This window comes from Cnephaeus nilssonii (assembly GCF_951640355.1).
Source record: "Cnephaeus nilssonii genome assembly, chromosome: 1".
NCBI lineage: Eukaryota > Metazoa > Chordata > Mammalia > Chiroptera > Vespertilionidae > Cnephaeus > Cnephaeus nilssonii.
In genome coordinates, this window is record NC_137072.1 from 78,032,843 (window position 1) to 78,046,923 (window position 14,081).

The following is a 14,081-nucleotide window of genomic DNA, read 5'->3' on the forward strand; positions in this document are numbered from 1 at the left end:
TTAATTTATTATTTTAACATATAATCAGACTAGATTTATTTGCTTATTTGTTCATTTGTTTGTTTGGCACCACAGCTGAAATTTCTTTCCAGATTGAAAAAGTATTTTCTTATTATTTCTATTATTATAACTAGTATATGAAATGAATTTTTAAATAAAACCACTTATCAAAATTAGAATAACTATGAACTATGTACAACCACATGAAAACACATCTATCTTCTATATGAAGGTGTTAGAATCATTAGGTAGTCATTATTAGTAATGAATACAGTTCTACTTGAGATTCTAATTTCCCTATATTTTCACCTCAAATATTCACTTTTAAACACAAAAAGCTTCTTTCTGATAAAATAAGAACCAAAGATAATTTATAGCTGAATTAATAATTCAACTTATGATTTGGCAATAATCATTCAAAGCCTGTAAGTAATTTACAACCTGCTTTTGCCAACAATAGTTATGTGAGGATGGGGGTGGCATTAAAAGCCAACACATTGTATGTAACTTTCCTCTATCCCCTGGCCACATCTCTTAGTTGAAGGGCATAAGCTTGTGACTTCATTAGTACCTCAGGTGGACTCCTGTCTGTGTGGACTTCTTGCCAAGAGTACTCAGTGAAATAGAATGTGTTTGAATGTAATTGGACTTAGTCATGTAATATTAGTACAAGACTGTAGTTTGTGGAATGACTGAGTTGATAGAGAATGCTAATGGTAATCAAGTCTTGGCCAAAATCATTTGAAATGCTGGATATATCAAGTCAATCAAGTAGCTATTACTTAAGATAAGAAAATGTATGCAGTTGAGTTCATAGTTACTTCTATTTGATAAAACTGAGGAAAACATTCACGAGTATCCAAATGGTCTGAAGGCATTTAAGCAATTCACTAAGAATCTACACTGAGTGGCCAGATTATTATGATCTCTGAACGCATAATAATCTGGCCACTCAGCACTCAGTATATATGTGTGTGTGTGTGTGTGTGTGTGTGTGTGTGTGTGTGTGTGTGTGTGTCTCGAGGGGACAATTTGCATATTATCCTTTTATTATATAGGATATACCCTGAGTGGCCAGATTATTATGCATTCAGAGATCATAATAATCTGGCCACTCAGTGTATAAGAACATTGTAGATGTTTTATCAATGTTGAATACATTTCACAGAATATTTTTTGTTCTGTGAGAGAAAACTTTGCACATATGCTACATTTCTCAGTGAATTTATGTTTTTCTCTATTTACTCTTTAACTTAAGGTAGAACTAAAAAAATGCTAAAGAGCTGGACAGGAATAGTGAAAAGCAAGTTTTTCTTCAGCATTGACTCAGCTGTCAGCAATACTAATATATGTCGATTTTTCATCACAGTAACTAAATGACACGTGTTCAGTAAACCGACTTTCCACATCAGAAAAATACTGGTTTTAAACGTGTGATTTCAGGCTTTCTGTGCAACATCTTTCAATTTAGCTCTACTGTGAATCTTTCATTAACATATTGAAAGCATATTGAGCAATCACTAGGAGCTGTATTTCTTTGGGAGAACATCCTCTAGCTTGTATAACCTTAACTTCTTTGAAAGATAGGAAGATATTTCTCTGATAAACTAGGTGTAGGAAATGATTGTTTATTTTTTAAATGATGTGCTTAATAAATATTTGCTCTAATTATATGTGCTCTTTTTTTTACTTGCTGTTCAAACTGTCAAGTGTGTTTTTTGAACTATAAATACAAAGAAAGGATAATTTTCATCCAGCTATTCAAGGCATAGTTATTATATAAAACAAACATTTGTATTCAGAGAAAAATTATGTTGACTTTTGCTTTTTTCCAAGTTCTCATGGTACATATACTGTAAAATTTTGCAAACCTACCAAAACAAAAAGCAAAATAGGATGATATTTCTCAATATCTGACTTTCTAGACCAACCAAGTCTCAATTTCCACAAAAATTGTTGACTTCAAGTAGCTCCTAAAAAGTCTTAGATTTAAAGTTACCTTTGCTAAACATTTATCAAGTACCAACATTATACAAAGTGGGCTGTGGCAATTAGTTTTTAAAGCCTGACTATTTTATTTTTTAAGCTTTATTGTTTATACTATTACAGATGTCCCATTTCCCCCAGCTCTTCCCTTTTACTACCTCAACCTATCCCTCACCCCGCCCCCCCACTATGGCCATCATCACACTTTTGTCTGTGTCTATGGGTTATGTATATATGTTCTTTGGCTAATCCTTTCACTTTCTTTCATCCCCATATAGTGGGTTTTTTTTAACCTTTATTGTTGAGAAAATTACCAGTGTCCCCCTTTTTCCCCTCATTCCCCCCCTCCACCCAGTTTCCATCCCACCCCAGGCCTTCACCACCCTATTGTCTGTGTCCATAGGTAATGCATATATGCATATAAGTTATTTAGTTAATCTCTTACCCCTCTTCCTCCCTTCCTTCTGAGATTTGTCAGTCTGTTCCATGTTTCCATATCTCTGGTTCTATTTTATTCCTCAGTTTATTTTGTTCATTAGATTATTTGTTCATTTATTTTGATTTTTAGATTTGACTATTGATAGATATGTATTTATTGCCATTTTATTGTTCATATTTTTATCTCTCTTCCTCCTCCTCCTCCTCCTCCTCCTCCTCCTCCTCCTCCTCCTCCTTCTTTTAGAATATCCTTCAACATTTCATATAATACTGGCTTGTGGTGATGAGCTCATTTAGCTTTGTCTTGGCTGTGAAGCTCTTTATCTGACCTTCAATTCTAAGTGATAGCTTTGCTGGGTAGAGTAATCTTGGTTGTAGGTCCTTGCTATTCATCACTTTGACTATTACTTGCCACTCCCTCTGGCCTGCAAAGTTTCTGTTGATAAATCAGCTGACAGTCATATGGGTGCTCCCTTGCAGGTAACTGCTTTTCTCTTGCTACTTTTAAGATTCTCTCTTTGTCTTTAACCTTTGGCATTTTAATTATGATGTGTCTTGGTATGGATCTATTTGGGTTCCTCTTTTTTGGGACTCTCTGTACTTCCGATAACTAAATGACACATGTTTTTTGTCAGTTAGGGGAAGTTTTCTGTCATTATTTCTTCAAATAGGTTTTCAATATCTTGCTATCTCTCTTCTCCTTCTGGTACACCCATAATGCAAATGTTGGTATCCTTGAAGTTGTCCCAGAGTTTCCTTACACTATGTTCATATTTTTGGAATCTTTTTTCTTTTTGTTCTTCTAATTGGGTGTGTTTTGCTTCCTCATATTCCAAATTGTTGATTTGATTCTCAGCATCTTCTATTCTACTTTTGAATCCCTGTAAATTATTCTTTATTTCAGTTAGTATATGCTTAATTTTTGACTAGTCCTTTTTCATATCTCTGATGTTCTCACTAAGTCTCTTGAAGCTCTCATTAAGATCCTTGAGCATCCTTATAACCATTGTTTTGAACTAGATATAAGCAAATTATATCTAGTAACTTGCTTGCTTCCATTTTACTTAGTTCATTTTCCAGAGATTTATTCTGTTCTTTCATTTGTGACATGTTTCTTTGTCTCTGCATTTTGGCTACTTCCTTGTGTTTGTTTTTATGTATTAAGTAGAGTTGCTATGTCTCCCAGAATTGGTAGAGGACCAGCTGTAAGTACAGCAGAATAACTACTGTGCAGGAGACACTCCTTTGGAACAAGACGTGCTTCAGCGGGGTTTTGGTGCTCACTGAGTCTTCCCCTTGAGTGTGTCACTTGTGGATGTATAGAATTGTAATTTGGTACATTCTGAAGCTGTCCACCAGGTGAACGGGCTCTGTGGCCTCCCAGGAATTGCAAAGTCAGTCATTGCTTGGGGCTATCCAGCAGTAGCTACATAGATATCTGCAGATGGCTGCTACTTGTGTTGGGCTTAGAAGTGCCCAGGAGAGGCCAAGCTATAAAGCAAGGCAGTCTGGTGCTAGTACCAAGCCTTGGGTCCCTTACTGATAGATATGGGGGCATGCTGGCTTCAGCTGCTGCTTGTTTGAGAGGTTTTAAGAAAGTCTGAAACCTGAACCAGTACAGGCCATTCATATGGAAAAGCTATTGCAAACAGCTTGGGTGGAGTTGTAAATTGTGTGGAGTCTCAGGGAATCACCAGGGTTGAGCAACTAGTGTGAGACAGGTTGATGGAGCCTTGGATATGATCTCTGCCAGTCAACTCTGAGACCAGGGAGATCTCAGCCTAAGAACAATGAATCCTGTGAGCACCCCTGTTTGGGAGAAAGCCACCCCTGAGTTCTTGCCCTGAATCCAGATAATCCAGTTCCTTCCCATATATCCCTGGATCCCCCCCCAAGCCACTGCCTCAGTGTTGGAGCTCAGAGAGAGTGAGTCTGAGTCCATGTGCTGGTTCTTTAAGAGGAACTGCTCCTTGCTCCTTAAGTGAGGCCTCAGTAGCCCAGATATTTCTCCTGATTAAAAACGCCACACGTGGGTGTCAGACCAGCCCGTTCTGAGCTCCATCCCTCACACCAGTCTCAATGTGCTTTCTTCTTTACTTCTCTAGTGTAGGACTTCCACTCAGCCAGATTTCAGGCAGTTCTGAATGATGGTTATTCAGTATTTTGGTTGTAATTTTGATGTGATTGTGGGAGGCAGTGAGTACGGCGTTTACTTACCCAGCCATCTTTGTTCTCTCTAGCCTGAATATTTTAAAACATTACATTGAAGAAAGTTACCTGTGTCATGTGTGCATTTTATATAAAACTTCTTTAGCAGATTTTAACTTCAGCTTCAATCTCCTCTAAGGATTATTATTATTATTTTATATATGCATTTCTTTCTTGGTTTGTTTCACATTTGTAACTTGTTCTGGCATTTTCTTGTTAATTTATTTTTTGTGACATCAATGCATGTACGAACTGTTCAGATTCAAAATTATATTTAGAATAATAAAACAAGAAAAACAGTTATCTTTTACTTTTAAATACTTCATTGTTTATTTTGCTTTTTACTTTTTAATTTTTTGTTGTTGTTAGAGTTTACATTTAGTATTATTCTGCGTTAGTTTCAGATGTACAATAAAGTGGTTAGGAAACCATGCATTTTTCAGTGTGGTCCCCCCATTGCTCCAAATATTCACTGGGCCTCACACATAGTTATAACGATATTATTGACTCTATTCCCTATCCTATCTAATAATAGAGTAACATGTAAATTACCATCATTCTGCTACGCCCACGATTGGGCAGCGGGAGGCTGGGGGGTGGGACTCGGGGTGGCCTATTCGGCCATTGAAAGGCACGTATCCGCTGACACTGAGGGGGGCTACCCTGCTGTTGAGAGGCACAGGGGGAGGGACTCCCGGCCCCTGTGCCTCTCAACGGCCAGATCCGCGGCTGCTGAGGGGGCCTGCCGCGGACACCCAGCTGCGCCTCTCAACGGCAGGGTAGCCAGGTGTCCGCAGCAGCCCCCTTCAGAGGCCATTGAGAGGCGCAAGGGGCGGGACTCCCGCCCCTTGCGCCTCTCAACAGCATGGTAGCCCCCCTCAGTGGCCGCGGACCATCAAAAGTGAGGGAGCTGGGTGCCTGTCTGCTCCAGCAGCAGGCCTTTCAGAAGCCTCCGCCGAGCCAGAGGCTTCCGAAAGGCCTGGTGCATCAGCGGACAGGCACCCAGCTCCACCGCGAAAAGCGAAAGCGTGTAGGGGACCCTACACGTGCATGATTCAATCATGCACTGGGCCTCTAGTGTTATAATATACATCTCTGTGACTATTCTGTTACTACCAATTTGTACTTCTCAATCCCTTCACCTTTTCACCTAGTCCTCCAGCCTTTCTCCCCTCTGACAACTGTCAGTCTATTCTCTGTATCTATGAGTCTATTCTATTTTGTGTATTTATTTTGTCACCCCAATAAGTTCAATAAAAATAATCTAAAAATATATAAAAATGTTAGTAGTGAGTAGTTTCATAAATCTTAAAAAATAAATCTACTTTAACATTTCTATTTCAATATGTCATTTAATGCCTTCTTCTACAACAGAAAAGGTATCCCCAGTATCTCAACTTTATTTATGTAAGGTGACCTTTCAGTCCAGATTTTGATCAACTGATAGAAGAAGCATGTAGCACCTGTGCCAACTACCTAGAGAAGCACATCGAATCTAGAATCTCTAATCATGTGTTTATATGAGCTTGAAGTAAATTGTTTCTCACTTCTATGTAAGGAACACATAAAATACACTTTTGCACTTATTTCCAATGCTTCTGCAAATTTAAGTTATAGAATTTTTGAAGTCTCATATTCAAGAAGCTTATTGTCTGTAGTAGTGATCCAATAATTGGCTGTTGAGATCTTGAGTTCAGATGGAGCAATAGGTTTGGGCAGGAAGAAAATTGCTTCCCTCTATCCGGTAATGGTCTTTGATAAAGTGTGTATTTGGTATTGACAAGTAAAAGGGACAAATTCCTCATTCAGTTATGGAATAGCTGAATTTAATAGCAAGACATGTTTTAGAAGTTGAGAATATTTTTAGTCACCTGAATTCTCATACATACCCATATTCCAGTGTTCAGGATTTCACTTCTTTCCAATCAATGACCTCATTTTCTTAGAAGGCAAGGCAGTAAATTAAATCTTTGTAATTCAGGAATTCTGTGGACTGAGACTTGGATTTTGATGTCTGGCTCTGTCAGTCTTCCCACTGTAAGAGCATGTGAGATATTTATGGAATGGAGACTCTGATCATCTAAATATGACTTGAGCTGAAATTTCAAACTTTGAGCTGTTTATTTCTTTAAATTCTGTAGTGCAGTTAGACACAGCCAATCCTTCCCATATTTCTTTTATTTCTCATGTGTTTATATTTTAAAACAAGTGGAATTTGGTAACCAAAATATTATCTTCAAGAGTCATTTTATTTGAGGTGACCACAGGTGATGAGACATATGCCACTCTCAGCCAAGAATTGTTAGATTACCATCTTTAATATTAAACTAGAGGCCCGGTGCATGAAAATTTATGCACTGGTCGGGGTGGGGGAGTCCCTCAGCCCAGCCTGCCCCCTCTCACAGTCTGGGAGTCCTCAGGGGTAGGAGGCGACCCGGCAATCAGGGGAAGGCAACACCCCATCACACCTCTGATGCTGCCACTCCTGACAGCACAAGCTTCGGCCGGCCCTGGTTACCTGAGCCTCAAGCAGCCCTGGGTGGCTGGGCAGCCACCATCCGATGCTTGACTGCACCTCAGGCTGGCCTTGAGCAGCTGGACAGCTGCCATACAAGGCTTGCCTATGCCTCGGGCCGGCCCTGGGCGGCTGGGGAGCTGAGGGGACTCGGGACTCCGGAGGCCGGTGTGAGGCTGCCGCCCTGGCAGGACTGAGGGGGGACTGGGCACTGCCATCTTGTGGCTTTCGGCACCGCCATCTTTGAGGGCGGGGCAGTCAATTGGCATATTCCCTCCTTATTAGCTGTGGGCACTGCCATCTTTGAGGGTGGGGCAGTCAATTAGCATATCCCCTCCTTATTGGCTGTGGGCACAGCCATCTTTGAGGGTGGGGCAGTCAATTAGCATATTCCCTTCTTATTGGCTGTGGGTGCTGCCATCGTTGAGGGTGGGGCAGTCAATTAGCATATTCCCTCCTTATTGGCTGTGGTTGCATCCATCTTGCGATGGCATGAGGGTCAATTAGCATATTCCCTCTCTATTAGATAGGATAGAACCTTGGTGCAGTGAAAGACAGTTAGTCAAATCACTGGTCTTATATTCCCATTCTTTTAAAAGACTGTTGCCTATAACTCTTCTTTATAAGAACATTTTATTTGTTTTTAATGTCTGTTATCTTAGTTGCAAATAAATTCTACTCTGGCTACTTTAAATGTAAAAGGCCTTCAATAGAGTATATTAAGTGGCTCATACAATGATTGAGAAGAATAGATTCACAGATTAGAGGCTAAGTTTCCAGGAGAAATGCCCAATAGTCAATACCAGATCTGCTCTGATGAAGCAAAACATTGCCACAACAGTTGCCAAACAATAAATGACAGGTATGTGACTTTATTGCAATTGCTACTGCCACAAGTAGCAATTTCACACTTGAAAGTCCCGAAAGAACTTCATGTTTTGCTGCCATTTTCACCAGAAGAAAGCAAGAACTGAGACTTTCCCAAGAGCCTGATTTCTTAAGTTGCCTATTTGAAACCATATCTTGCCTGGGCAAGTCAGTGTGGTGAATCCAAAGCCAAATGCCTTTGTCCTAGCAGAAAGGGAACCTGGAGTTTTATGAGTTCTGATTTCTGTGTTGGCAAGAAAAGGTTTACCACATGTGTTTTATAAATATATAAAGTGACATTCAATTGAAGATATATGCCAATAACTTTTTTCAGCTTTGAATGAAAATTTCTACATATAATTTTTAAATGTTATCTCTATTTTGAAAAAGTCTTGTTTTTAAAGTAATTGAGATGTTTCCATCTTTATCTCCTTCCCCCTCCCTTCTTTCCTTTCTTCCTTTCTTCTTCCATTAATTTTTTTCTTTGCTTTTTACTCTACTTTTTTTTAAATTTAAGACTGAAGGTTGAATTAATAATATGCTTCAACGCATGGCACATTAATACCATCTTTGAATCATGGAAGGCCCTCATTTAGTTTTTATATATTTTTTTATGTACCATCTCTACCCCAAATCCATTTGCCATTTCCCTACACTAAAGAGCAACCATTTTAATTGCTTAATTTTATTTACAACTATTCTTATAAAATATTTATTTCATATGCATATGATTTAAATTTAATGCTTACATTAAATATTTTCTGTCTACTAATTTTTTTCACCATAATCAAAATATTTTATAGATTCACCCATGTGGCTTTTGGCCATCTCATTTGATGCTTAAAATTATCATACATCACTATACTTTACACATCAATTCAACCCAGTAACAAAGATCTAGATTCATATATTGGTTAAAGGTCTAGATTGTGGACCAGGCTTTCTGGTTTCCATACTGTTTCTGTCACTTAATACCTGTGTGACATGGGTAAGTTACTTAAACATTCCAACTCCATCCTTAGTTTTTCCACTTGTAAAATCGAAAAATAAAACAGTATCTATGATATAGGACGCTTGTGAGGATTAAATGAGTTAATATTGGCAAAGTTATTAGTGTAATGACTAGCATTTAATTAGGTGTTAATAAATGCTACTATAGTAGTAGCTAAGAAACTTTTTAATTATATTCCAAATAGTGAAAATCCATGTAAGAAACTATGGGATTAATAGGTTTTAGACTTTATTAGTATTATATAGACAGACTCATTGGTGAAGTAAATTCAGAGAGGAAAAATAATAAAAAACAAAAAATAATGAATAACAAAAGCAACTGCTTAAAGTGGGAGGAGAAAACCGAGAAACTTCACTTTTCCATAATGATTCTGTCTTCAATGATTTCTTAAAGCACTGAGTTATATATTATCATTCAAGTTCTTCTAATTTTAATAAAATATCTGGAGCAATAACATAAAAGAAGCAAGTTAATAACAACATCATAGTAAGAGCAGAAAGAAGGAAAACACTTTGCATATAGTAAAATAGACAATTTTCATTTCATCAAAACAGACATGGAAAAAATACAAATTTTTCCAACTACATCATTGTCAAGTGTGGTTAGATATCAATTTGGTCAAATACTGAAGTTCCCAAGGAAAAATATCTAGAGACAAATATTTTACTTCATCACATATCACAAATATGTCTTCATCGGCCTCACACTGATGCTGTCACCAGATTAGTGTGCTGACTGTATGGCTGCCGACAGCAGCTTTTAATTTTGCCAACAGAAGCTGCCAGTCTACTCAGAAACTTGACTTAAGTGAGGCGCAAGTATTGTGCTTGTTTCCATGCCTATTTGTGGTTTCGAAAACATAGATCAAAGGTGAAAGTCTAATCTGATGGATTTGTCCATAATTCATGACTGGTTTATTTAATCATCAGCAGCCAATGCGATGGAATATTTTTAGAAGCCATCAGAATTCATGTTTGGTTCACTGACTTTAGAATCTTGCCAGAAACTTACTGGATTCTAAAAAGGCACTTTAGGATCTTCTCCATCTCTTCTCTTTCTACCTATTCTGGTAACAATGACACAGTGAGGGTTAGCGTGTTTCAGCACATACTGTGTGCACATTGCTATGCAAGAAGTTTATTTACATTTTCTTATTTGATCCTGGCATCATCCTCATGACATAATATTATTATTATTCCCATTTTCAGGATGAAGAAACTGAAGTTAAAAGATGTGAAGTGATTTGCTCAAGGTCACAAATCTAGTAAGTGAGGGAATAGGAATCTAAACCAGGGAATTCTTACCTTGGAGCCATTATGCTCTGAATCACTAGTAAATACTGCACATGCTATTTCCTCTGCCTAAAACTTACCTGTTATACAATTGTCCTAGATTGCTCAGTCTTCAGATCCCTCTCAATCACTGCTTCCTTGAGAAAGCTTTCTCTACTCTCCAGTTTGGGCATGCCTCTCTAATATAACCTGCACCGTAACTATGTGCTTTCTTGTCTGTTTTTCTGGAATTTTCCCCCGAGGGTCATAACAGGGCCTAACATCTGTGTTTGTTAAAAAAAAAATTATAAATGAATGAGTTGGATTTTTTTCTGTTATTCAAATAAGTGTTATAATTCCACTACGAACAGTAATGATGATGTATAATGTGTTTTAAATTCTTTTTTTAATTCTTCAAATAATTCTGTGACAAATTATTGTTTGTTTATGTTGGGTATTTCTTCCTTTTCTAAATTAATGAGGAAGACACAGAGCCCTAATTGTAACTCAGTTTTTTTCAGAACTCTGAAGTATGACATTGTCATTTAAGGCCTGCGCTTAGCTGGCCTGCCTATGTTATTAATCTCTCTTTTTTAGACATTCGACTCTTTTCAAAAGGATTCACTAAGAATGACTGAACTCATTCTAAAAAAAATTTGTATAATTACTACTGTGCTATTTAAGAACAATGCATGGTATTTTCTATCTTCAGTGTGCTAAATAATTACCCTCTCATGGACTGCACACCCTGAATTTATGATTCAATACATCCAAAAATATTTTAACGTACACACATACAGAATGATTCTCCTGTAGAGTGTGTTTGGCCTACATTTCCAGAAAAAGGACACTTGTGGAGGTTCAAATATTTGTTTCCCATCCCTCCTCTCTAAGGAAATGGTGACAACCCTTAATCAGGTTCACTTGGCATTACTTTTCCCAAAAGCTCTTTATAAAATGCCTGCTGGCAGTCTGTTTTTACACCAGTGGCGATGTTGTTAATACTATCTCCTTTCTCTCTAATCTGAGTATTCTTCCTGCTGCTCCTCCAGAAGCTAGTTTTAAACTCTGCTCTTTTTGTGTCAGTTCTGCTTGCAAATGTATTCCCTGTTCAACAGATCCCTTTCCTATGGACGCATCAAACATTCTTGTGGCCCAGCTCAGAATCAGAGCAGCTCAGTATTTGCACTATTCAAACATTTGTCTCATTGGCATGTATGCTGTGAATTTATTTGCGTAAAGATGCATATTGTAAATTGATTTGCATAGAATATAAATTTGTTTGAAGCCTCACTCTGAAGTGCTGTTGCCCTTTATTAGTAATCCTTGGGAACAAAGTTCTGAAAGCATCCCCAATGGCCTGGCATCATGCAAATCTTAAGTGTGCTCTTTAGATGTAGTATAATAGTGAAACCACAATGAAAAATCATATTTAAATCAACCAAATGCATGAGTCCTCTATTGGGTTCTGAAGCAAATTTACTTAGAATACTGAAACTTTTTTCCTCACAGTGTATTGAAATGACTTGGTCATGTGATTTTCCTTAAATTGATTGCCATGCATTAAAACACCAAGTGTTTATTCACCACCTCTTGCATTCATTATACTCTACTGAACTTTCTGAAAGATATAGAGTAGTTGAAGTCATGCTCCATCCTTAGAGGATTTTATTTTCCCACTGAAGAATTAAAGAATTGAAGAATAAAACTTAATAAAGTAAAACATTTAGAAAGATAGTAATGACAATTTGGTTATTATATTCAGCAACAATATCATCAAATTAATTATCTTTGAATGACTTGTTGACTTCACTTTATTTTTTAATCTCTGTCTTGCCTCCTTTATCACACGTACATGTCTGAAAATGCATTTGTACAAACCCCTACTTAGTCATGATAACAGTTGCATTTATTAGGAAGAGATGATAAACCATTTTGTAACTGCCCTTATATCTATTTAAATGATTGTGCCTTGTTTGGTGAATATCAATACTATATAACCAACCTTTACTGATAATGACCTATTGTTGAATTATATAATAACACAAAATACATAAAAATAAAGAAATATCTTAAGATTATTTATCAGAAACATTTTTACTAAGTCTCATATCTAATTTATTAATAATTAACAGTCCACTCGATACATTATTGGAATACCGTCAGAGAAAATTACCTATTTCGTAGCTTGGCACAGACCCCAGTATCTTATAAAAACAAATATCTAGCTTGAGGAATTTTTCTGAAGATGTGAAACGTTTTCTGTTAAACAAAATGTACTTTGAGTGCTGGCTTTTTTATCTTACCTTTTTATAAAATTTTCTCCATTAGTAAGAAAATACATGTTAGTTTATTGAATCATCAAGCCTAGAAGACCCGAGGATATGTGCTGTATTGCAAACTGACGCTTAAATTACAACTCAAACAATGATTTCCTTTAGACTTGTGGTATGAGCCAAATATAAATGCAACATCATTCCATCAGTGCAGTTTCTTTGTTCTAAAGTATCTATTTAAAGTATCTGAATTTAGTGGGTCTTTATTTTTTAAGTAATTTTTATTTTTTTCTAATAAACCAGTAAATGACACTTAAAGATCTAATCTTTCAGGTTATAATTTCTGTCATCAAGAGTGTACTCATATTAGTAAGTCTTCACTGGCTATTAATATTTAATCCTTGATATGCTATAGGATAAAGAGGAAATACTTCTGTTTTAGGAAAAAAAAAAACATCTAAGATATTATAGGTAGTGATGTGAGTGGTGGTGATAATTTAGTGGTTATTTTTGTTATGATTCATTTTAGAGAATTAAATTTTATATATGCAGATAAAAGGATTCAAAGATTTAATGAATAATTTTTAACATTTCCCAATAGGATGCTGATATTCATACTCTCAGAGGAAATCTAGACATTTCTCTTCTTTTTGGGGTTTATGTCTATTTTTCTGGGGGTCAGGACTGGTATACTAGTATTAGTGGTTTATCACTAAAACCGTGAAATCACACACTTAGATAATTGGTAGAGGATCTTAATGTCATGTAGTCTGACTTTTTTCTCTACTTGTTAAAGCACTATTACTATGTCTAGCCCTTCTATTACTTTACCACTTTTAAAGAAAAAACTCCAAAAGTATACATCACTTTGTTGACTTTAATGGAGAGAAATAATACTCAGGAACTTGATTATTACGAGGCAGGAGAGAAAATAAATGTTCCGCTTTTATGTGTTTAGAAAACCTGAAAACTTTCTTCTATATGAATTGAGGTTCTTATGATCAAAATTGTATATTTATTATAATAAAAGTGTAATATGCTAATTAGATCAGGAAGCTGAACGACCTTCTGGATGTCATTCTGGACAAAGTTGCCATGGTGGGGACCAAGGCAGAGGCAGTTAGGGGCGATCAGGCAGGCAGGTGAACAGTTAGGGGTGATCAGACTGGCAGGCAAGCAGTTAGGGGCAATCAGGCAGGCAGGCAGAGTGGTTAGGTGTGATCAGGCAGGCAGGTGAGTAGTTAGGGGTGATCAAGCAGGCAGTTGGACATCCCCTGACGGGTCCTGGATTGCAGGAGGGTGCAGGCCGGGCTGAGGGAGACTTCCCATGCAGTAATCTTATGCACCAGGACTCTATTACTTTTATAAGAACCAACCATGACTGTCTTGAAAAATAACTTATTTATTTTGTCAGAATACCACATTAGTGGTGCAACTAGACTCTAACAGCAGTCTTTTCTCCCTTGATTTTATTTGTTTTTCTCTTAGAGATGTGATTTTTTTTTACA

General features: G+C 37.1%; 1 protein-coding gene across 9 annotated transcripts in view; it reads left to right on the forward strand.

Moving 5' to 3' along the window:
* EPHA5 (EPH receptor A5) overlaps positions 1-14,081 on the forward strand; it is a gene marked incomplete at both ends in the record, with an annotated part of 329,203 nt that overhangs the window by 167,167 nt on the left and 147,955 nt on the right. The gene's annotated exons all lie outside the window — the stretch shown is intronic.